The following is a 21,737-nucleotide window of genomic DNA, read 5'->3' on the forward strand; positions in this document are numbered from 1 at the left end:
TAGTGTAACAGAGACTGGGCAGTTAAATCTCTAATCATCTTAAATATAGGTTAAAACAAAAAGTCAAATTTAAGCTAAACTCTGGAATCAAGATTTACTAAGCTTGTAAGTAGTCTCAGGACTGTGGCTTTCATAAGTAAACATAATTAGTTACAATTATCCCAAGGCCAACTTGACCAGCATTTAAATTAGATGAAAGATGACTTTGGTTCACATAATTTGGTTCTGAATCAGGATAATAAAATATACTGTACTTATTGAGTACATTGAGGAAAAGGGTAACCAAGTTCCTTGAGGATGAGATAGTTCTGAACCAGAGCAAATTTTAAATAAGTTACCAGGTTTGAAATTCAAATGTTTATGAACATTTCTTGGCAGAAGCAGATTTAGGGGAGTGCGACTGGTTTGGTCACAATGGGCATGAAATCTCAGGGGTGCCACAACTATAATAGAAAATGGAACACAAGAGGTTGGGGGCGCTGAATTTTGGCTTCACATGCTGAAATTTGAGACCCTCAAGGTCTGCAACTGCTCTTGGCTTCCTGTCCTATCCTGGTTGTTCTCACAAGAGGAAGGGGCACACTCCTCCAATCCCCCTACCCTGATACATAAACACACCAGTATATATATATATACTGTAATTACTCAAATCTGACCAAACTGCGGGAGGCAGAGGAAGACAGAAGTGCCTGGCGTGCTCTGGTCCATGGGGTCACAAAGAGTCGGACACGACTAAACGACTAAACAACAACAACAACAAATTACTCAAAACAAGTATATTTCAAACCTGCCATAATTTACAGAGTTCAAGAAATGCAATCCTGGTTCAAAAAATGGTAATCGGAACCCTCCATTATTATTACATCACTCCTAAATGAGAACTTGAAAAATCTGAGCATTCATACAGGCAACGTCAGCAGGTATCCTAATCTGTATATAAAATAAACATTTTATTCTCTGCTACCACTCATGGTTGTTGTAATGGCAAAGTTCTAACTAAGAATTTAAAGTGAAGTTAAGAGATTATGTTCTCTTAACTTTGAAACTGACAGATAATGATGATGGCGATGGTGATGATGATTATACCAGTAAATAAACATAATATATTTCAACACCCTGTTTCTATGCAGAGCTGGTTTCAATGAATTTAGGGCATGTAGGCAGTTGCTGTCTACATCTGGCTGAGTACTGCACACTAACTAGTCATAACTCATGTAAAGTTTTGGGTGAAAGTCTTGCCCAGCTCTAAACTGGAGATGTTGTGGACTGGCACCTTTCAGATGCAAATCACATGTTTCTGCCACTGAGTTAGTTATGGCTCTTCCTCTAATCCCCCCTTCAACTCTCAAGAGTTACATTCCTTTCAGGCTTTTTGTCAACTAGCTCATAGCATGAAAGCCTTGCATGCAAGTTGTACAGGGTTATCTCAGGCCACGCTGCCATGACTGCAGAAACCAAGAACTCGCAAAACAGAAGGAGGACATTTCTTCCCAAGGATATTTGAAAAATGCAACATCAGGCTCTTCAAGGGATGTTTTGGATATTATTTGGCACACTAAGATTTAGATGGATAAAACAATTCACGTTTTGAATAGCATGAAGGTGCAGGGGCACATTTCTCATGCCAAGTGAGATTGATGGCCTTATGACACTTAGCAACTAACAAACTCCAGGGCCTTATTTCAGAGGAGACAATGAATACATCCCATACCCCACACAGTGCTAGAGCATTGTATGTATGAAAAATATGTGAAGTTGTCCTCAGGATCATCTTTATATCTAAACAAGGCCATACAATTCATGAAGATTACCGTATATATTACTACAATAACACACCTAAAAATAAAGACACACAATAAGCATGGCATCATATGTAAGAGACATAAAATAATCAGCAGATTATTTCTTAATATATTGTTCCTATTTTTAATTTCCATACTTCAGCAAGCATATGGTCATGTGTTTCAGATATACAATATCAATGAAAAGTCAATGGCTCAGGAGTGCAATGCCTCAAGGGCAGCCTTTCTCCATATAAACTGACCCAGACCCTGCGATCACCATCTGAGACCTTTCTTCATATGCCTCCTCCATGAGAGGTCTGGAAAGTGGCAACACTAGAAAGGGCCTTTTCTGCAGTGGCTTCCTATTTGTGAAATACTCTTCCTAGCGAAGTTTGGCTGGTGCCATCGTTATACACCTTTAGGCGCCAGGCAAAAATGTTCCTCTTTAACCAGGCCTTTGGCTGATTAACATCCTATATCCTTTTAACTGTATTTTTGAGGTTGGGGAGGTATTGTTTAGTTCTGTTCTTGGTTTTTATTGTGTACTCTGTGCTTTTATCTTGTGAACTGCCCCGAGATCTACGGATGAAGTGTTGCGTACAAATTTAATAAATAAATAAATAAATAAATAAATCAAATAAAACACCCAAACCCCAACTTTTACAATGACATTTTATTATTATTATTATTATTATTATTATTATTATTATTATTATTATTCCCAAGAGGAGCCCATCAATCCCATCGCAGTGCTTAACACAGGGATTTGCTTGCTGTTCGTAAATATATATATATATTTTAATTTAATAATCAGCAGAAATTAATTCTAAGGAATTCAGGCACCATTGCTCCAGCTAGAGTAAATGTCTTGAAAACAATTCCAAATCAAAGATGTATGCTGGGCCAATCATTGGAACTGTGTGCATTCTTTCCATAATGTGAATTCTTCCAAACCCACCCCATTAAGAAAAGGTATGAAATTTTTCTATTAATGCCATTGACCTGAACATCTCTGGCAATACCAGTTCAAATATTTTCCGATGACAGTTGCTATTACTAACTGCACTGTTTTCTTAACCTGGCATGAAAACATTTCTCTAACATCCCTGTTAATGATAATATAAATTATGCATTACACATCATGACATTAACTCGCAGCATTAAAATTCATCTAGGGGGAAAAAAGGGCCGAGCCTGAATCCAGCATCCCATCTATGTAGATTTTTTTCCTAGGTATCTGCAAATACACATGCCTCCTTTTCTCATAAATATATTAGCATAGTCATTAATTAACATGTCAGCAAGGGACCAATGTTAATCAACCACGGATAGAACTACTGCATCTAGTTTTGCAGGTGCAAAAATGTATGATGCATACTGCTGAATTCAGAGAGATACCAGTAAAATGCTGCCGAGAGAGGTTTGTAGAATACAGAACTCAATGATTGCATCTAAACAGCATATGGAAATCTAATTCTCATCTCCTGTTCACCAATGCAAGAATAAGTATAAACTCACATCTTCAAGATGAAAACACTTGAATGCTGCACCGCTGAAGGTATTCAGGGCAGGCACTAGAGAAGTCTCATAAGAATGGCTGACTTCACACCTACTCTGCCAATGGCTATAACAAGTCTAGCGCTGAGGGTGAGTTGAGATACTGGCCAGTTCATATGGGGTTCCCGCTACATGAATGTGCTGCAGCCAGTTACAGCTCACATACTTACACCTGTCCTTTCCTATCCTTTGTGTGAAAGAAAAACAAATTGGCTATTGTAAACTCAACCCCAGTTTCCCATGGTGTTTACGCAAGGAACTGTGGTTTGTTTTCACTATGGTTAGGGACAACAAAGCAGGTTTTCCTATCTTGGCTCATTCCTCAAGTCTGAACTATCAAGTCTGAAACTATCGTTATTTTAGCGTGATATTGGATAAAACAATTATTAATATTTTAGAATGATAGCAATACATCCAGTTTCCTCCTCTGGCACACTAAAAAAGAAGAGAGGGGAATGCATAGATCTTAGGCTCGCTGCAGTTTCTTCACATACTAAGACCATTGTAGGTGAACTGAGTCATAGCTACCTATCTATGAAAAGTCAATTCCATTGTTTACTACTTATCATTTAGAAAATACCTAAAACAGATTCCCATAGGTTTCTGCCATAGGCCACTTCATGCAGAGCTATGGCCTGGATCGTTCTAAGATATTCTGCTCACTGAATCCTACTTCGTCCTAAGACCAAAGCGCTTTTTGTTCCTAACTGCGAGATCTTTATCGTGAAATATAATCAGGACTTTAGATCCTTTTGGGAGCAAACATATGAAAGCAAGCCTTTCCAGTGGACATACCCAGATTTTAGAATTTCCCCCCTTGAGAAATTCATCACATCCCTCCCTAATGGCATTCAGCTAGCATTTGGCCTATCAGTCATCTGGTTTTTAATTTCTGCTGCTTGTAGATATGGATAGTGCTGCCTTTGTTGTTTAGTGGTGTTTGTTTCCTTGGAAAACTTGTATCCTTCCTGGGCTGAGTGAGTTCCAGCTACTCGGCCACATTCCCTTGCCTCAGGGGTCCTCAGTAGACTCTACCATCTCATAGGCAGAGGATGAAGGGCAACACAAAGGAAGACTAAGGGTTAAATAAGGAAATGCCACCTGAATAATACTGTCACCATAGGGTCTGATACCAGGCCTTACTGTGTGACTATTTTATTTGAGAGACTCTTTAGGCTATAAGGTGGGATATAAGTACAGTGGTACCTCGGGTTACATACGCTTCACGTTACAGACTCCGCTAACCCAGAAATAGTGCTTCAGGTTAAGAACATTGCTTCAGGATGAGAACAGAAATCGTGCTCCGGCGGTGTGACAGCAGCAGGAGGGCCCATTAGCTAAAGTGGTGCTTCAGGTTAAGAACAGTTTCAAGTTAAGTACGGACCTCCGGAACGAAGTAACTACTTAACCCGAGGTACCACTGTAGTCTAAATAAATACATGAATGTTGATGGTGTCTTCTTAAATTAAGTTTTGTTGTATTTTAATGAATTTTCTTCTTATTGCTAACTACTTTGAACAATGTTATGTTGAAAGGTGAGGACCTAAATATTCTTAATAAACAAGTCAATACCTTTGGAAATCTTACCCTCCAGCCTTCTAAATAGACCATATTTCAACCAATAAATGAGCACACATTTAGTGCTAGGGTTCTCATATGGGCAATGCTCTGCCAATGATTTATAGGAATGAAGTTGCCATATATATGCAAATATTCAGAGCTTGCATATATCTATATCTACTCTGGTAATAGTCTAAAAGGGTGTTTACTCATTCAAGCCAGGATCATGACAAATCGTCAAACTCACAGATCAATTGCTCAACATTACATACACCATCACACTCTGTATCATACTTCCGAAAAAGGAACGTTTGGAAACCACAAACTGTGACTTCAGATTTATTTATACAATATGGGTATGTACAATTTTACCAAATGTAGGACGATGAAGGAGGGGAACCCTTTAAAACTATTGTAGAGTAGAGGAGCTACATGTGAAAAGAACCAAATGTAGGTGTTGTTTTTCAAACGTCATTTTGTCTTGATATATTTGAACATGCCTTTCCATACAAATAAACTCTAAATCCTTAAAACGGTTGGAAGTCACAATGGGTAAATACTTCCTGAAAGGAAATGTCACAGGCCTGGTCTCTATAACCCGTATTTTTAAATGGGCCAAGGAAATAATAATGATAGGGCATTCAAATCAAGGAGTCTGATCTGACAAAACTAACTCCCTCTGATGAACAAACACTGTGAGAGAGTGAGGAGAGGGAGGTGGCATCAGATTATTTTATTTGAAAGCTATAACTCTCTCTCTGTGTGTGTATATATATATATAGAGAGAGAGAGAGAGAGAGAGAGAGAGAGTTAATACTTGTAAGTAGCCTAGACAAATGCTGCATTTGTAAAAAAAAAAAAAAATGCTCTCCCCAGAGTCTCTTATACCATATTGCCTTAACTAATTAAAACAATGAAAACCTGTAACTCATAACTGGAAATATCCCACATCTTCTGCTGCAGCCATCAAAGTTCTGCCAGTTTATCAAAAAATTATATTCTCTTGCCTGCCTTCTTGAAAACTAAAAAAGTACAATGGTACCTCGGGTTAAGAATTTAATTCGTTCTGGAGGTCCGTTCTTAACCTGAAACTGTTCTTAACCTGAGGTACCACTTTAGCTAACGGGGCCTCCCGCTGCCGTCGCGCGATTTCTGTTCTCATCCTGAAGCAAAGTTCTTAACCCGAGGTACTATTTCTGGGTTAGCGGAGTCTGTAACCTGAAGCATCTGTAACCTGAAGCGTCTGTAACCCGAGGTACCACTGTATGTACTTCAGTCATAGTTGCAAACTCCCACACTCTGTAATGTTCAGTGTTGTTAACAGTCTTTGCAGAAAAAGCATTCTAGCTGCAGCTAGCAAATAGGAAACTAATTCTTTATGCTCAGATCTAACTACTCCATTCACATAGTTTAATAAGAAGACTGCTGGTGTAATGGAATAGCAGGAACAGTGACAATTCAACTCCATCATCTATATTATATTGTGCCTACTGCATGGAGGCCTCTGAAATCAAGTCCCTGAGCATTATCACAAAATGTTCTCTGTCATAGGGAAACAGCATCAATAGAATACTCACAATACAGAATCTATACGGGAAAAGAATGTTGTAAGTTTCGTTAGGATTAATACCCTCAGCCATAGTTTAGGGATAGGAAATTCTTATGTGTGGTAAGACTGGAAAACTGAGTGAAAAAACACTCCAGTGTTAGGGAAGTGAAAGTTCATGGAGCACAGTGGCAGAACAGCTAGTAGATGGGTGGAAGAGGCAGAAAGAATAGAGAAAAGGTCAAGTGGAAAAAACAGAGGTTTAGGGAAAACAAGGTTAATGGGGAGCTGCAGAATGAAGGCACAATGAGATTTCTATGAAAGAAGATTCATGGCTAAGACATTAGCTGGAAGATGAATTTTATATACAGTATTCATTTGAAATAAGTCAGTTTCATAGCTGAAGGCTTGTAGTCTTTATTCATTTAAAAATTTGAACATAAACTCCTTACAAATGGCCCCAAACATATTAAAACTATACCTTGATTTTCTCAATAAATATTCAGAACTAAACAACCGTTTGAGGTGAAAGTTATCCCTATTGCATTAAGCAAATTAACAATGCAAATGAAAGTATTGTCCTAGGTATCTTTAATTACAACAATGAGACAAAACATGTATCAAGGTCCAGGCATGTCCCACACATACGTTACACTGAGTTCAACTGGGCTCACTCCCAAATTAAGGGCCATAGGATTGCAGCCTAAAATATATGTTAAGTAGATACAGTGACCAGATAATTTTAATGGTTCTAAAATTTCCTGTTTCTATACGCCTTCAGTGGTTTTCAATATTTATTCCTGTTACGAAATGTGCTAAATAAGCATAACTACTACTGGGTGCATACTGCAATTACATAAAGATCCATTGTAACCATTTTGCCATAAGATGACCATGCGTCCTAAAGAGAAGTCTTGCTCCCACACACTAGTTTTTAATTCTGAACAGTTCCTGTGAAGCTGGCAGAATTACTTCTAAATTTCACTGTTCCATAGTGCTAGAATTGCTCAATCTAAGCATACCATGAACATCTTGAGAAGGAGAGAGGAGCTGAGCAAAAGGCCCAGTACAGTGGTACCTCTGCTGCCAGTACAGTGGTACCTCTGCTGCAGCCATCAAAGTTCTGCCAGTTTATCAAAAAATTATATTGTCTTAGATAGATAGATAGATAGATAGATAGATTCTTTATTGTCATTACACAAGTGCAACATTGCACAGTGCAACGAAATTGGATGCCATCCCTTAAAAAAACAACAAAAACAAAACAGCAACAACAACCAAACAAACCACATTCCAGCCACACCCACACCCACACCCATCAAACTTCCAGGTCACACTATCGAGTTACAGCATTCAAAAAGGCCACAGCTCTTGGATAGAAACTATTTTTCAGTCTATTTGTCCTTGACTTGATGTTTCTATATCTCCTGCCAGAAGGCAGTAGTGCAAACAGACTGTATCCCGGGTGAGATGAATCCTGCAGGATGTTGTTTGCTTTCCTAAGACAACGGGAACCGTACAGTTCTTCCAAAGATGGGAGAGGATGACCAATAATCCTTTGGGCTGTGGTTATGACCTTCTGGAGCACCTTCTTCTCCCTAGCTGTACAACTGGAGAACCAAGCACAAATACAGTATGTGAGAATGCTCTCTATGGAGCCTCGGTAGAAGGACACCAGCAGTTTCTCACTCAGATTGTTCTTCTTTAAAAGTCTGAGGAAATAAATTCTCTGCTGAGCCTTCTTCACCAGAGCAGTGGTATTTGCGCTCCAAGTCATGCCCTGATCGATAGTCACTCCCAAAAACCTGAATTCCGCCACCCTCTCCACCCGTTCCCCGTTGATATACAAGGGCTGAATGACCGCCTTTTTTGTCCTGTAATCCACCACCAATTCCTTGGTCTTAGCTGTATTAAGAGCCAGATTGTTCTCTCCACACCAAACACAGAGCCGCTCCACCTCGTCCCGATAGGCGGACTCATCCCCTCCTGAAATGAGCCCCACCACCGTAGTGTCATCAGCAAACTTGATGATTTTGTTGCTGGAATAGATGGCTGTACAGTCATACGTGTAGAGAGTAAAGAGCAGGGGACTCAACACACAACCCTGTGGTGAGCCGGTGTTAAGGCTAAGGGCTTTGGACATATGTGACCCTACTCTAACCCTCTGAGAACGTTCTGACAAAAAATCCAAAACCCAGAGACAGGTGGAGTTGGAGAGTCCAATCGCCTCTAGCTTGGACACCAGTCTATGGGGGAGGATAGTGTTAAAAGCAGAGCTAAAATCCACAAACAGCAGCCTCACATAACTCCCCGGCTGCTCCAGATGGGACAGAGCAGCATGGAGAGTGGTGGTGATAGCGTCTTCTGTGGATCTATTTGCCCTGTATGCAAACTGGTAGTTGTCAAAAATTGGTGGAAGACAGGAAATAATGTGACGGCGCACCAGTTTCTCAAAACACTTCATGATGATTGGAGTCAGTGCAACTGGTCTGTAGTCATTCAAACTACTGATAGTGGGTTTTTTAGGCAGAGGAACAATAGTTGACGACTTCAGGCAGGGTGGGACAATAGACTGGTGTAAGGACTTGTTGAAGATCTTAGTAAAGACCCTCGCCAGCTGATCCGCACAGCCCTTCAACACCTTTCCAGTGATGCCATCAGGTCCAGCAGCCTTCCTCGGATTCACCATCCTCAATACCTGTCTCACCTCGTGCTCCTCTACAGTGAATGAGGGGCCCCTATGGGCTGGTGGCTGTAATACCGACGTCTCAGGTGGCTCCCTCTCGAAGCGAGCAAAGAAGAGGTTAAGCTCCTCCGCCAGCAAAGGGTCACCGTCGACAGCACCAAGGTTAGGTTTGTAGTTGGTAATATGCTGAATCCCCTGCCACATCTGTCTTGTGTTGTTGCTCCTTAAATTATCCTCAATCCTCTGTCTATAATCCAGTTTCGCCCGTCGAATACCCCTCTTCAAGTTTGCTCTTGCCACACTGTAAAGCTGCACCTCGCCCGACCTGAAAGCCCTGTTTCTTTCCCGCAACAGGCACTGGACCTCTCTATTCATCCAGGGTTTCTGATTGGGGTAAAACCGGATGGATTTATTTACTGTGACAGTGTCTGTGCAGTGATTGATATAGCACAGAACTGCCGCCGTGTGCTCCTCCAGGTCTGAACGATCGAAAATATCCCAATTGGTTCTCTCAAAACAGTCCTGCAGCTGGTGAATAGCACCTTCAGGCCAGATTTTAACAGTCCTTGATATTGTGGGAGCCCGTTTCCTGAGTGGGATATATGCTGGTACCAGGAACAGAGACATATGGTCGGACTGGCCCAAATGTGGCAACTGTAAAGCCCTATAGCCGTGATTTACATTCGAATAAACTTTATCCAGTGTCTTGTCTCCTCTTGTGGGACATTTCACATGCTGATAGAGCGTTGGGAGCACTGTTTTAAGTTCAACATGGTTGAAGTCTCCCGCAATGATGTGCACAGCTTGAAAACTAAAAAAGTACAATGGTACCTCGGGTTAAGAATTTAATTCGTTCTGGAGGTCCGTTCTTAACCTGAAACTGTTCTTAACCTGAGGTACCACTTTAGCTAACGGGGCCTCCCGCTGCCGTCGCGCGATTTCTGTTCTCATCCTGAAGCAAAATTCTTAACCCAAGGTACTATTTCTGGGTTAGTGGAGTCTGTAACCTGAAGCGTCTGTAACCCAAGGTACCACTGTACTCTTCTTGTTGATGCTAGTTAAAATTTTATATGGAAAGTGGTGATTTTTAACACTAGGTTAGCAAAATGCTGTGGGTTTTTTAAAAAAATGATTTCCAGTAAATGTGAATCACTTTAAAACACCAATAAAAATATTTTTTTCCTCATTCACTTTGTGTCTTACGAACAATACTGAATTTATGAAGCACTCCTAACTTGTGACCATAAGGTAAAGGTCAAACCCCTGACCATTAGGTCCAGTTGTGGCCAACTCTGGGGTTGCAGCGCTCATCTCGCTTTATTGGCCGAGAGAGCAAGCGTACAGCTTCCGGTTCATGTGGCCAGCATGACTAAGCTGCTTCTGGTGAACCAGAGCAGCGCACGGAAACACCGTTTTACCTTCCCACCTATTTATCTACTTGCACTTTGACGTGCTTTTGAACTGCTAGGTTGGCAGGAGCAGGGACCGAGCAACAGAAGCTCAACCCGTCATGGGGATTCAAACCGCCAACCTTCTGATCGGCAAGTCCTAGGCTCTGTGGTTTAATCCACAGCGCCACCCGTGTCCCTACTTGTGACCATATCATCCAACAAATTAAAATATCTGTTTATGTGACCTTCCGATCGGCAAGCCCTAGGCTCAGTGGTTTAGACCACAGAGCCACCCGCATCCCCATCAGGGCTTACTTCCAAGTAAACATGCATAGGATCAGGCTGTGAGGCAGGTCTTATAGGCCTCGCAGGATTCCTATAGGCACTGCATAACTTTATAGTAGACACATGCAAAAATAAACAAAGAATACCTTTATTCTTTCCTCCTTCCCCTTTCAAAAATAGTAATGTGCCTATCACTGGCTACTTGCCGTAATGGTTATGCTCTGCCTCCACAGTTGGCCAATATAATGTTTCCAAATAACACTTGCTGGAGACCACAGGAGAGGAAAGTGCTCTCATGCTCAAATTCTGCTTCCTAGTCTCCCACAGGTTAGCCACTGTGAGAACCCAATGCTGGATTAGCTGGGCCATTGGCCTGATACTATTATTATGCTCTTAGGAAACTTACAGCTTTTCAGCAAAATCTTTGTTTATTCAAAGTAAAATCCTAAAACTATTTAATTGGGAGTAAACCACACTGAATGCAGTAGGGATTGCTTCTGAGCAGACATAGGGTTGCACTGTCATGCTTGCTTAAAGACCGATTAGCCATCCTCCTGACTCCCCATAACACTTATTAAGAAGGTCCATTCATTTAAATGGGATTTATTCCAAATTATGTGGACTTAGGATAACAGAAAGCAACTGATGCATATATTAGGTTCTTAGGGTACTAAAACTTTTCCAGATTTATTTTCTGTACATTTGATTTCAGGTAAGCCGATACAAGGAGAGGGCAGATTAGACAAGAGGTTGTGAAAGAGGGAAAGAGATGCATTCATAAAAGAGGACAGAAAAGGGGGTGGAACTGCAGGAAGGGGAAAAGAGACCCAGGTCCTCAGGGAGGACCTTAGTAAAATTAATATGCAGATTTTAGGCATGTCTACTCAGAAGTATGGCTCAGTTATTTTAACGATACTTACTCTCAAGTGAGTAAGCACAGAACTGCGACTTTTAATCGTTCATCGTTGAATTGGAATGAAAATTAATTTTAGTTGCTTTTTAAAGAAACTGCAAAATGGAAAGACTTTGCAAACTAAATGAAAAAGGTGTTTTGGAGTGACAACTATATGTTACTTCAGTGGAGGAAAATATTCATCATCCAACAAAGGGGCAACAAAATACTGTTGCCACCTGTAATAAATTCTGAGGGTGAAATGATGTTCATTTTGATCTCAGGCAAGTTGACCTTCAAAAGGGGCAAGAGTCATGGAGAGGTGAGTTAAAGGTGGCAGAGAAGGTGACACAAGATGGAAGAAAGTGAGCACAGTAAAAAGGAAAGTGAAAGAGAGAGACTGAAAGGCAATGCCAGCAGATGAACGGAAACAAAAAGAAGGTGAGAGAAAGGGTAGAAATATTTGAGTAGGTAATAGAAATGTGGAAGAAGGTATGAGCAGAGAAAGAGGCATCAGGCAGATAGCTGGTGACAGAAAGGATCGTGAAAGAAGATGAGATGATAGCGAGATACAACAGACAAAGGAAGCGCGGGGGGGGGGCAAAGATGGAGGACAGAAAGTGCACATAGGTAGGCAGAGAAAAAGTCACCAGAAGTGACAGAAAAAGGAGGGAAGTGGTGAAACTTATGGAAAGGAACAAAGTGAGAGAAAGGATTTTTTGGGTAAAATAATGCAATAGTAATGCTCAATATTAGCCACAGGCTTAGACAAGACTGTCAGAAATCTGCAGCTATTTTAAAAGGTTGAAAGGTTTGACCCATAATACTGCACATGAAATACTGGCTCATGTGTACTGAAAAAATCTGCATGTCAGCACCTCCGTGTGTGATGTGTGATGAGATGCTAGCACTACTAAGTATAAATCAAAAGTTAAAATGTAGTAGTGGGCCATATTCCTGTCTGGGAGTCAGAGGTGGGTCTCAGGTCTCGACTGGTTGAAGAGCACTGGTCTAATCCATGTTGTATTGCAGTTCTAGAGGAGAAGCTTCTAACACTGACTGGATAAGCTAGGCTAAAAATAAAGCTAGCTTGCAAAACATAATACTGTATTAAAGCCATTACCTCATAGTTAAGAAGCAATAAATTCACAAATCATACAGAACAAAACATGTGTACTATTACTATTGAGTAATAAGTTATTTGGCAGCTACTTAATAAATTCTCACCCCCCCACCCCTTGTTCGAAGCATATCTCAGAACATAAGAGTGCTGGCATAAACAACGGTTGCTGTAATCAAACTTCAAGAATACACGGATAAATCAGCAATAGAAAATGTGTTCTCGGGAATCATATAGCCATGCAGATCTCCAGCGAAAGGCATGAAATTACAATAAAAAGCAACATGGATATAATTAAAACGAGGCTACCATCTGTTTGTAGAATAACTATTATACTGGGCACTACCTCTGAAAAGGCAAGTGCGCCTCAGACAAGAAGCTCAGTTCACTGAACTATGAGACAGGGCACTTGCAGAATGTCAAATGCCCAATGAAGTCAACACTTGCACCAAAACCATGCTAATGTAAGTTATGACAGTGTGAACAATCCAAAAATGATTCACTCTGATCATTTAACATTTACACTGTAAAGCTCTAATTGCACAATTTCCAATTAAAAATAATTAAGCATGCAAAAAGAGGCGGTTAAAGTAAACATAAACAAAGACCAACAGCCCAGACCTATGCGGGCTACTCTGAAGTAGATTCTGACAACATCCAATGCAGTTCATTCCCACATTAAGTCTGCACAGGACTGTAAACATATTATCTTTGAACCACTGCAAAACTGTCATGCCAACAGAATAACGAAGATTACGCCGACTGAGTGGAGTTCAGAGTTTTGCCATAAGTGAGTCATAACAGTTTAACCTAGCACTGAAAATGTATAAACATTTACAATATGGAAGGTGTCTGCTTTGAAAAAGGAATGTTGCTGCAAGGTACAAACATTTATAGCATACTGAAGAAGTTGACTAAAATAAATAAGACTTTCTTCTGAATTTTGCTAACTGGCCATTAATTTTCCAGATTCAACATTTAACATTTCCTTTTTTGCAATGTGGAACCAAAATACTACAAATCTCCAGCTATCGCTGCTCAATAGTGAGCACGCACAAAGACCTGAGCACGCACAAAGACACTCAACTCTCTCTTTCTCAAAAAAGTTACTTCGCACCATTGGTGAGATGGGCAGTGTCAACCCACACAGGATCTCATTTCTCCCTTACAGGAGAAGAAGTCAGTTTTGAGATCATCCCCTGAAGAAAGGAAGTGCAGTGGTACCTCGGGTTACATACGCTTCAGGTTACATACGCTTCAGGTTACAGACTCTGCTAACCCAGAAATAGTACTTCGGGTTAAGAACTTTGCTTCAGGATGAGAACAGAAATCACGCAGCAGCAGCACAGCAACAACGGGAGGCCCCACTAGCTAAAGTGGTACCTCAGGTTAAGAACAGTTTCAGGTTAAGAATGGACCTCCGGAACGAATTAAGTACTTAAGCCAAGGTACCACTGTATATGTTCCAAAAACACCCATACAATTAGGCACTTCCAGAGAAAAACAGTTGTTTTCCCTCTGCTTTTTATGCCACTCTCACAATCTGAGAAAGACATATGTATACCTTATGTATGTATAGATATGTATATAAGGCATACGTATACCTTCAGGAATGCCAAAGTCAATTCCAGAGCCTTCCCCATCATGATACAAGTAAAGACTTGCACTCTTAAAAGCAGTTCTGGAGCCTGTCACTCTGTTCCAGAATTCCCAAACTATTTCCCTTCAGATATTTTGAACTACAACTTCCATCAGCTCCTGCATGAGTGGCCCGTGGTCAGGGATGACGGCAGTTGCAGTCCAAAACATATGGAAGGCACACAGCCAGAGAAAGCTGTTTTATTTTAACTATTACATTAATATTTTTCTAGAAAAAATGGTGCTGGAGCTGGGCCATGGACACTTCCTTCATGACAATGGTGCCCCCCTGAGAGGTGCTGGAACTGAGTTCCTGTGAGTTCCCCCTGAAAAGAAAGCCCTGGTAATAATTTCAGCCATAAAATGGGGTTAAGAAAGCACTCGCATAGTTCTGAACATCAGAAGTAGTCCTTAGTTGGTCATCATTGTCAGAAGCAACGCATTACAATAACAGGTGTCAAAAGCTCTTACAATGGATGCCAGCAGTCATTGCCTTCCATGTAAGCAAAAATACACACATCCAATGACACCAAATCGCACGGCTCAGTCAAAAATGTGAACAAACGTCTTGACAAAAAAACACAAGAACCAATACTAATTACTGCTCCCGAGAAGAAATACATCACAGTTTGAAGCATGTAAACATATTTTTGAAAAAATTACCAATGAAATGCAAAGGTTTGGACAAGGTCTTTCTAAACAGCCAGATGCTATTACAGCTTCTTGTGTTGGAGTTAAGAATAAGGCAGATCAGTGCTACAAATTTACTTTCCTACCAAACAGGTAGTATTACAAAGTACCCAGTCTTGAAACAACCTGGATGTATGGAAAGAAAGCATTAAGCAAGTGCTTAATTTACTTAATTCAAAACAGTGAATAAGATGAAACCCTGGTTACATTAAACCACAACAGGTCCTTTCACAACACAGTGCAAGATAATAATCTTGAATATATTAACAGAATGTGTTCAGCCATTAGCGCAGTCTCACTTATGACTTCATATGGATGGATTAGATGTAAACAGCCCTAAAATCTCTTGCAGTACACTGTTTGGACAGAACAATAAAGGACTGACACTCTGCATCTGAACAGACCATGACAACATATAAAATAAATAAAAGAGCAGTTTCTGTGTCCTTGAACAGGGTCGTGAATACTGTACATCTCTCAAGTTGGCCTATCTGACAAATGAAAAATAAGGTTGCTATTGATTTCTCCTTATTTGGTTCTGATATTGTTCTTATTCTAGTAACTCTCAGAAGTAGAAGATATGGGAGAGACATATAGAGGTGCATTAAACTAACTTTTGCATGGATCTGACCCACTGAAATTAAGTTCATCAGGGTTATTAATTTGGATAGGTCTGCTCTGAGTAAAAGTTAACTGAACACAACCCAGATACAGTGTGTGTATGTATATATTATATGTTGTAAATTGCTTCTGGATGCCTCACAGGAGAAGATTAAAAAATGAAATAAATAAATACAATACAATATTAGCACCTGAAAGTGTACAGATTGCTCATTTATGTGAAGTGAATTGTGCCTTCCACACCTCAGAATAAAATAAGCCCTGAGATGTTGGAATAAAATTTGAAGCAAAGATTTAGAATGCCATGGTTCTTTTGATCCGTTCTTTGCACTGATATTGGGTCTTCTTAAATCTTAAGAGACATACTTCTGGATTTCTTTCTTATTCTTTTTAATGAGATAATATTAACTGACACATATGTAGGTACTGTAGTGGATTTAAATGTTACTGCAGTCACCACAGGACCTGAATAAAAACCTGCCATCTAGAACCAGTAAACCACAACAGGTTGTTGCAGTCGCATACCAAGTACTAGGGCAATCTTACATCCCCTTCTGCCTTCTTCAGAAGTCTGTCTAGCACAGTACTGTCCATACTGACTGGAAGCAGTTCCCCCTGAAGTTTCAGGCAAGGGGACATTGCCAGCCCTACCTGGATTAAAACAGGGACCTTCTGGTTTCAAAGCAGATGTTCTACCACTGAGCTACAACTCTTACCAAACTCCAGGATCCGACCAAGATACCTTCTGGAGCATCAGTAAGATCATTATATGTAGCAGATAAAGAAGTCAACAAAGAAAACAATGGTTATTCCTGGACTGACCTAGTCAAGTATCAGATAAGAAGGGTTGAGAACCTTTAAGGGCACTTGCTGCTAACAACCACACATTATCTCACTGCTCATAGAGGTGCTCCTGAGAGACTATTGAAGTGAAGGGTAGAGGGAGACCTCACTGTTGCTTTCTTGCCCCATCAGCAGTATTCATTAGTCAAGGCTACACTTCATAGGAAATCAGTTGAACTTGATCAGACCTCTGAATAAACATACAAGCTTATGTGTCATTATGATCATGCTGTGTATATCGATTGCAGACCAACCTGTGTATACAGTCCAGCATCGATTGTTGGATGTAATCCATTCCGGAAGACCGTTTGACTTCCAAAACATTCAACAACCAAAAACTAAAAGCGGAAGCCTCAGTACAATAGTGAAACTCAAAGGGGAAGCCATGCAGCACATTTGGCTTCTGAAAATCATTTGAAAACCAGAGCAGTTACTTCTGGGTTTTCAGCATTTGGGAGCTGAAATGTATGATAATGGAGGTGTTTGGGAAACAAGGTTTGACTGCATTCACTTGGAAGTAATGCCCTGTTGTGCTCAGTGAGGCTTACTCCTAAGTAAGTGTGGTTACAACTCTGGAATTACTATAGGTGCAGAGCCAATGAAAAACTTGCAAAGCAGCCTACTTCCCAAGAAGATTCACTTTCCACCACTGAAAACATGTGAATTATGCATTTTTTCCATTTTGAATGATTTTAATAACTATCCATACATTGCATAGCCACAGAGACCCATTGCACATCCCTGTAAAAAGCTGCATCTGATGCCCCAACCAGTTTATGCTATTGGGTTATCATCTGGTTAGTGATTACAAACCATGCCTGATAAAAGGAAAATTAACATTTCCAATCAGCTAAACATATAAAATGCTTATGTTTCGCAGCATGATTTAAAACATTGTTCTCCACTAATAATCCTTTCTGAGTTATCATTGCTTATTTTTGAATTATCACGGCTTTGTTTTTCTTGACACATATAAAACACACCCCAAATGCCAATTCACAAAGCATCATTAATTTAGGGAATTCACTGCCAAAAGATGTGGTGATGACCACTAGCTTGGATAACCTCAGAAGATTAGGCAAATTCATGGAGGATACGTCTATCAATTGTTATTAGATATGATGGTTTTATAGAACCTCCATGTTCAAATGCAGCATACCACCAAATAAAAAATGCCAGTTCCTGAACACCTACTGCCTTCATACGGGTTTCTTAGAAGTATTTGTTAGGCTACTGTGGGAAACAGAGTCTGATCCATCAGGGCTTTTTCTTTTGTTCCTAATGTTGTGCATGCCAGATTTAAAGAATATACTCATTTATAGTTGCCATCAACTTTGAATTTGAGCTTTATCTAAACAAATCTTCACCTTAATGCATTAGATATAATCTAATAAAGTGTTCAAATGATTCAGTATTTAAGAAAACAAAAACAAAACCCTACTGGTGGTGTATATGGCTTTCAGGGATTAAGGCCCTGCAAATGAATGAGAGGCCTCTTAACTTCATCTTTCACATTGTCTAAGGTCTAAATAAAGGCATGCCTAATATTAAATGACTCAGAGTAAAACAAACAGAACTGAAGATCACTTTATTACTCAGAGTTTACTCAAGATGGCTATGGCAGTAACTCTTGTGAAACTGCAGACGCCTCCTTGAATAACTGAGCTCTAGTACTAATTATGCCACAAATGTTCCTATGCGAGCTCAGCCTCCAGTTTTACTAGAAAACCCATACATTACTTCATTCCCTCTCTCCTACCAATCTGACAGAGAGCATTCAATTATATATATATGCAAGTATCAACATGACATCTTTCAGATTTTGATAGGATACAATTAAACATCATACTGACAGAAAAGGAAGCAACCTCGCAAAACAAGCTTCTCTTCTCCCTTACACAAACACAAGAAGATAATATGTATATAGCCGCTGGAATATTTATGTTTCAGAGCAATAGTCATCCTGTGGACTGAGCTGAAGGGCTGTTTCTGTTTTTATTATTTAGCTGAGACACATCATGGGTTGGGAAAACATTTCGTGGGATTTGTTCCATCTCTAAATGCAGCCGCTGATTACACAGCAGAGGAAGCCTGCCATTCCATACTTACAACAATGTAAGGCCTGATGTCAACTTTTCAACTCCTTTGTAAGTTGTTAAGGCCTTAGAACTCTGGAGAACACTCTGTGCAGACCTCCCTCCCCAGTGATTAAGATGCAACATGACATAACAACAACAACAACAGTGACTAGTCTCTCCCATTTCAATGAACGAATGCATATTTCCCTCAATACGCACGGGCTTTGGATTCCCAGCCACCCACTTCTCTGAAAAAGCCCAGAAGAAGAATGAGAGTTCATCTAAGATCTGCAATCCGCGATCCATCCTTCTCCCTTTGTTATGCAGACCTGCGCTTGCCTTCATCTCACGCCCAAGAAATACATCTGGGTTGCTAAAGTTTCATCTCTTTCCAGACTCGAGTGAGGATCTCCTGTTTGGGAAACCACCACCACCACCACCACCCAGTTTCCCCAGTACCCTCTTTCCCCAAGGAAGGCTTCCCAGCGATTGGAGGCGGTGGGGTGGAGTGGGGGGTGCAGGCGACTAATCCCCCGCTGTGCGGCATCTTAACTATTTATCTACATCTGTGCATGCTGCATATTTCCCTTCCACCCACCCAGCCAAACAATTGCACCTCATGCTTTCCCTCCTCCCTCCTCCCTTTTAAACACTTGTGCAACAATTGCTGCGCTCGCCACGCCTTGCGACGCTCCCTCGCTGCTCTCCCTTTTCCACAATAACAAAACTCAAGTTGAAAATAGAAAGCAATTACCTCCCGAGTCAGTGTCCTCCGCCAACCGGAGCCCCACATAATCCAAGAGGGCAGCGCTCTAACCTCCAGCGCTGCTTGCTTCTCCTCCTTCAGAAATTGAGCCTCGCCTGGTTTCTCAGGGGCTGCGGCGGTCTCTCCCCCCCCCCCGCCGCCCACCTCCACTTTTCTTTTCTTTTGGGTAGCGCCTTGACAAATCCTTTCTCTCTTTTTTTCTTTCTTTTTTTTTTTGCCTTTGTTAAGGGTTAGAAGTTGAGCTGTGCCTGTTCTCTCTCTCCCTCCCTCTCTCTCTGCCTCTTTCACTTCTTGTATTACAGTTGCATGGCTGTGTGACGTTTCTGGCTACAGAAAAAGGGGGAGAAAACAACTGAGGGTGAGAGCCGCCTGCCAGGGCGAAGCTCCTCCCTTCTTCGCCTCTCTGCTGCTTCCCCCTCCCTCCTTCCTCCAGACTAACACACAGCAACAAGCTGCTTTTGGGGTGGGGGGTGGAGAGGAAACAGAGCTCTGGCTCTGTCCTTCACAGGTATAATCCTTGCAGCTCCAAGCCCCACTCAAAAATCTCAAACATCAGTTATTATCCTGTTTATTACCAGTGTTGGGTTGTCGGAGGGTTGTTGTTTTTTTGCTTCTTCTGGGATAGTTAATTGGAGTCCCAGAATATAATAAAAGCTGACACTGCCACAGTGGATAGGGCAGGGCAAAGCCACTCCTGCTATCCTGCTGCACCTTGAAACGACCCTACCTTTCTCCCAAACTGCTGCCAATGTTGCTGAGGGGGTCTGTCAGGTATGTCTGCAGCAGTTCTCATAAATAATCCTAAAAGCTCACTTCCCCCTACGCATGGTTGCTCAGGAGGAAGTCCCGTTGCGTTCGATGGGTTAGCGTACAGAGGACTGAAGCCTCGGCCTCCGACCCTAGGCTGTGCATTCTGCTTCGGAAGATGTTCCACTGGAGGAAAAAATAGGGTTTACTTCTGGCTTACGCATGCATAGGATTGTGCTTGTAAGTGCACTTTTGAACCACTATTTCTGTGCATACAGAGCAGAAAGCAGAACATACATTTCAGCCAAGTGGGTTTTCCCTTTTTGCATGGCAGATATGGGAAATGCAAATATGCTTAAACAGGTTGATCCTATGGAGGTTTTTAAACACCCCCCACCATAGAAGCCCCAGGGATTTCAGCAGGACTTTCTCTCAAGAAGTGCATAAGTCTACACCAGTGTGGTGTAGTGGCTAAAATGTCGGACCTGGAAGACCAGTGTTCAAATAATTGTTTGGCTACGAGACTCACCAAATGACCGTGGCTAGTGGGACTCTCGGTCTGACCTACCGAACAGGGTTGTTGTGAGAGGCAACTGTTATGCCACCTTGAGCTTCTTGGTGGAAAGGTGTGATATAAATATAATCATGAATAAATGGATATACATAGGGCCTTTTTTCAACCAGAACTCACCAGAACTCTCAGGTGGGCACCATTGTAATTATAAGAGGACAAGGGAAGCGCTCATGTTGAGTCCCAGCACCTCTTTTTCTGGCAAAATAGCACTAGGTATACATAGGATTTGGCTATTGGTGTCAAGCAGGAAAACAGACACCACCACTACTTACACCACACGGCCTGAAAGCTGCCATGGCTTGCTCTGTATCATGAACAATGTTCTTGCTAACACCACAGTGTGTAACAATGGGTGCACGACTGACCTAATAAAACAGAGGGGACTGGTGACATTGGAGTTCAAGGGGTGAGGACTATATTCAGTTACTGCTCGCCTATGGCAACTAGCTGCTGAAATATTGATAGATCTCCCCCACCCACTCTGGTCCCAGGTTGAGATGGAGAGAACAAATAGGAGGAAACGATTTAAAAAATAAATAAATCTGGTTCTTAAAACTATGCCGCTGAATAGCAAAATGTTCCTCGTGTGAGGTTTTGTTCTCTTTAAGTTACACTCTTTTTTTCTTTTTCAAAAAGTTAAATATATGGCTGCCAAGTGAGTTAATGAAAAACCCTTTGGTAGTTAACTCATTTAGCATAGCAGCTATGAAATAAAGTATGTGGCACAAGGCCAAAGCATAAAGGACTCTTCTTTGAACCTACTCAGGTTTCTCTCTAACAAGAAATAGTTCTGACCATCTTCCGAAAAAAGTGGGCAGCTGGCTTCAAGACAAAAGGGCGAATTTAGGCCTTCAATTGTCCATCCTGCCCCTTCACCCAAATACAGATCATGGAAAAACCCAAGAAATCAACCATTTATCCTGGAAAGCACAGAAACCTCATTTGCCCCGAACAATCAA

General features: G+C 41.1%; 1 protein-coding gene across 3 annotated transcripts in view; it reads right to left on the reverse strand.

The window, feature by feature from the left end:
- ZNF516 (zinc finger protein 516) overlaps positions 1–21,737 on the reverse strand; it is a 126,874-nt gene that overhangs the window by 98,760 nt on the left and 6,377 nt on the right. Inside the window, exon 1 of one of the 3 annotated variants that reach the window (XM_081873351.1) lies at positions 19,446–19,790. The exons of 1 other annotated variant lie outside the window; for it this stretch is intronic. The gene's annotated coding sequence lies outside the window, so the exon portion shown is untranslated. Of the gene's footprint in view, positions 1–19,445; positions 19,791–21,737 lie in introns of those variants that run through there. One more of the 3 variants, XM_081873354.1, reaches the window with a different exon arrangement.

Source organism: Podarcis erhardii, assembly GCF_964252035.2.
Source record: "Podarcis erhardii genome assembly, chromosome: 8".
Lineage (NCBI taxonomy): Eukaryota > Metazoa > Chordata > Lepidosauria > Squamata > Lacertidae > Podarcis > Podarcis erhardii.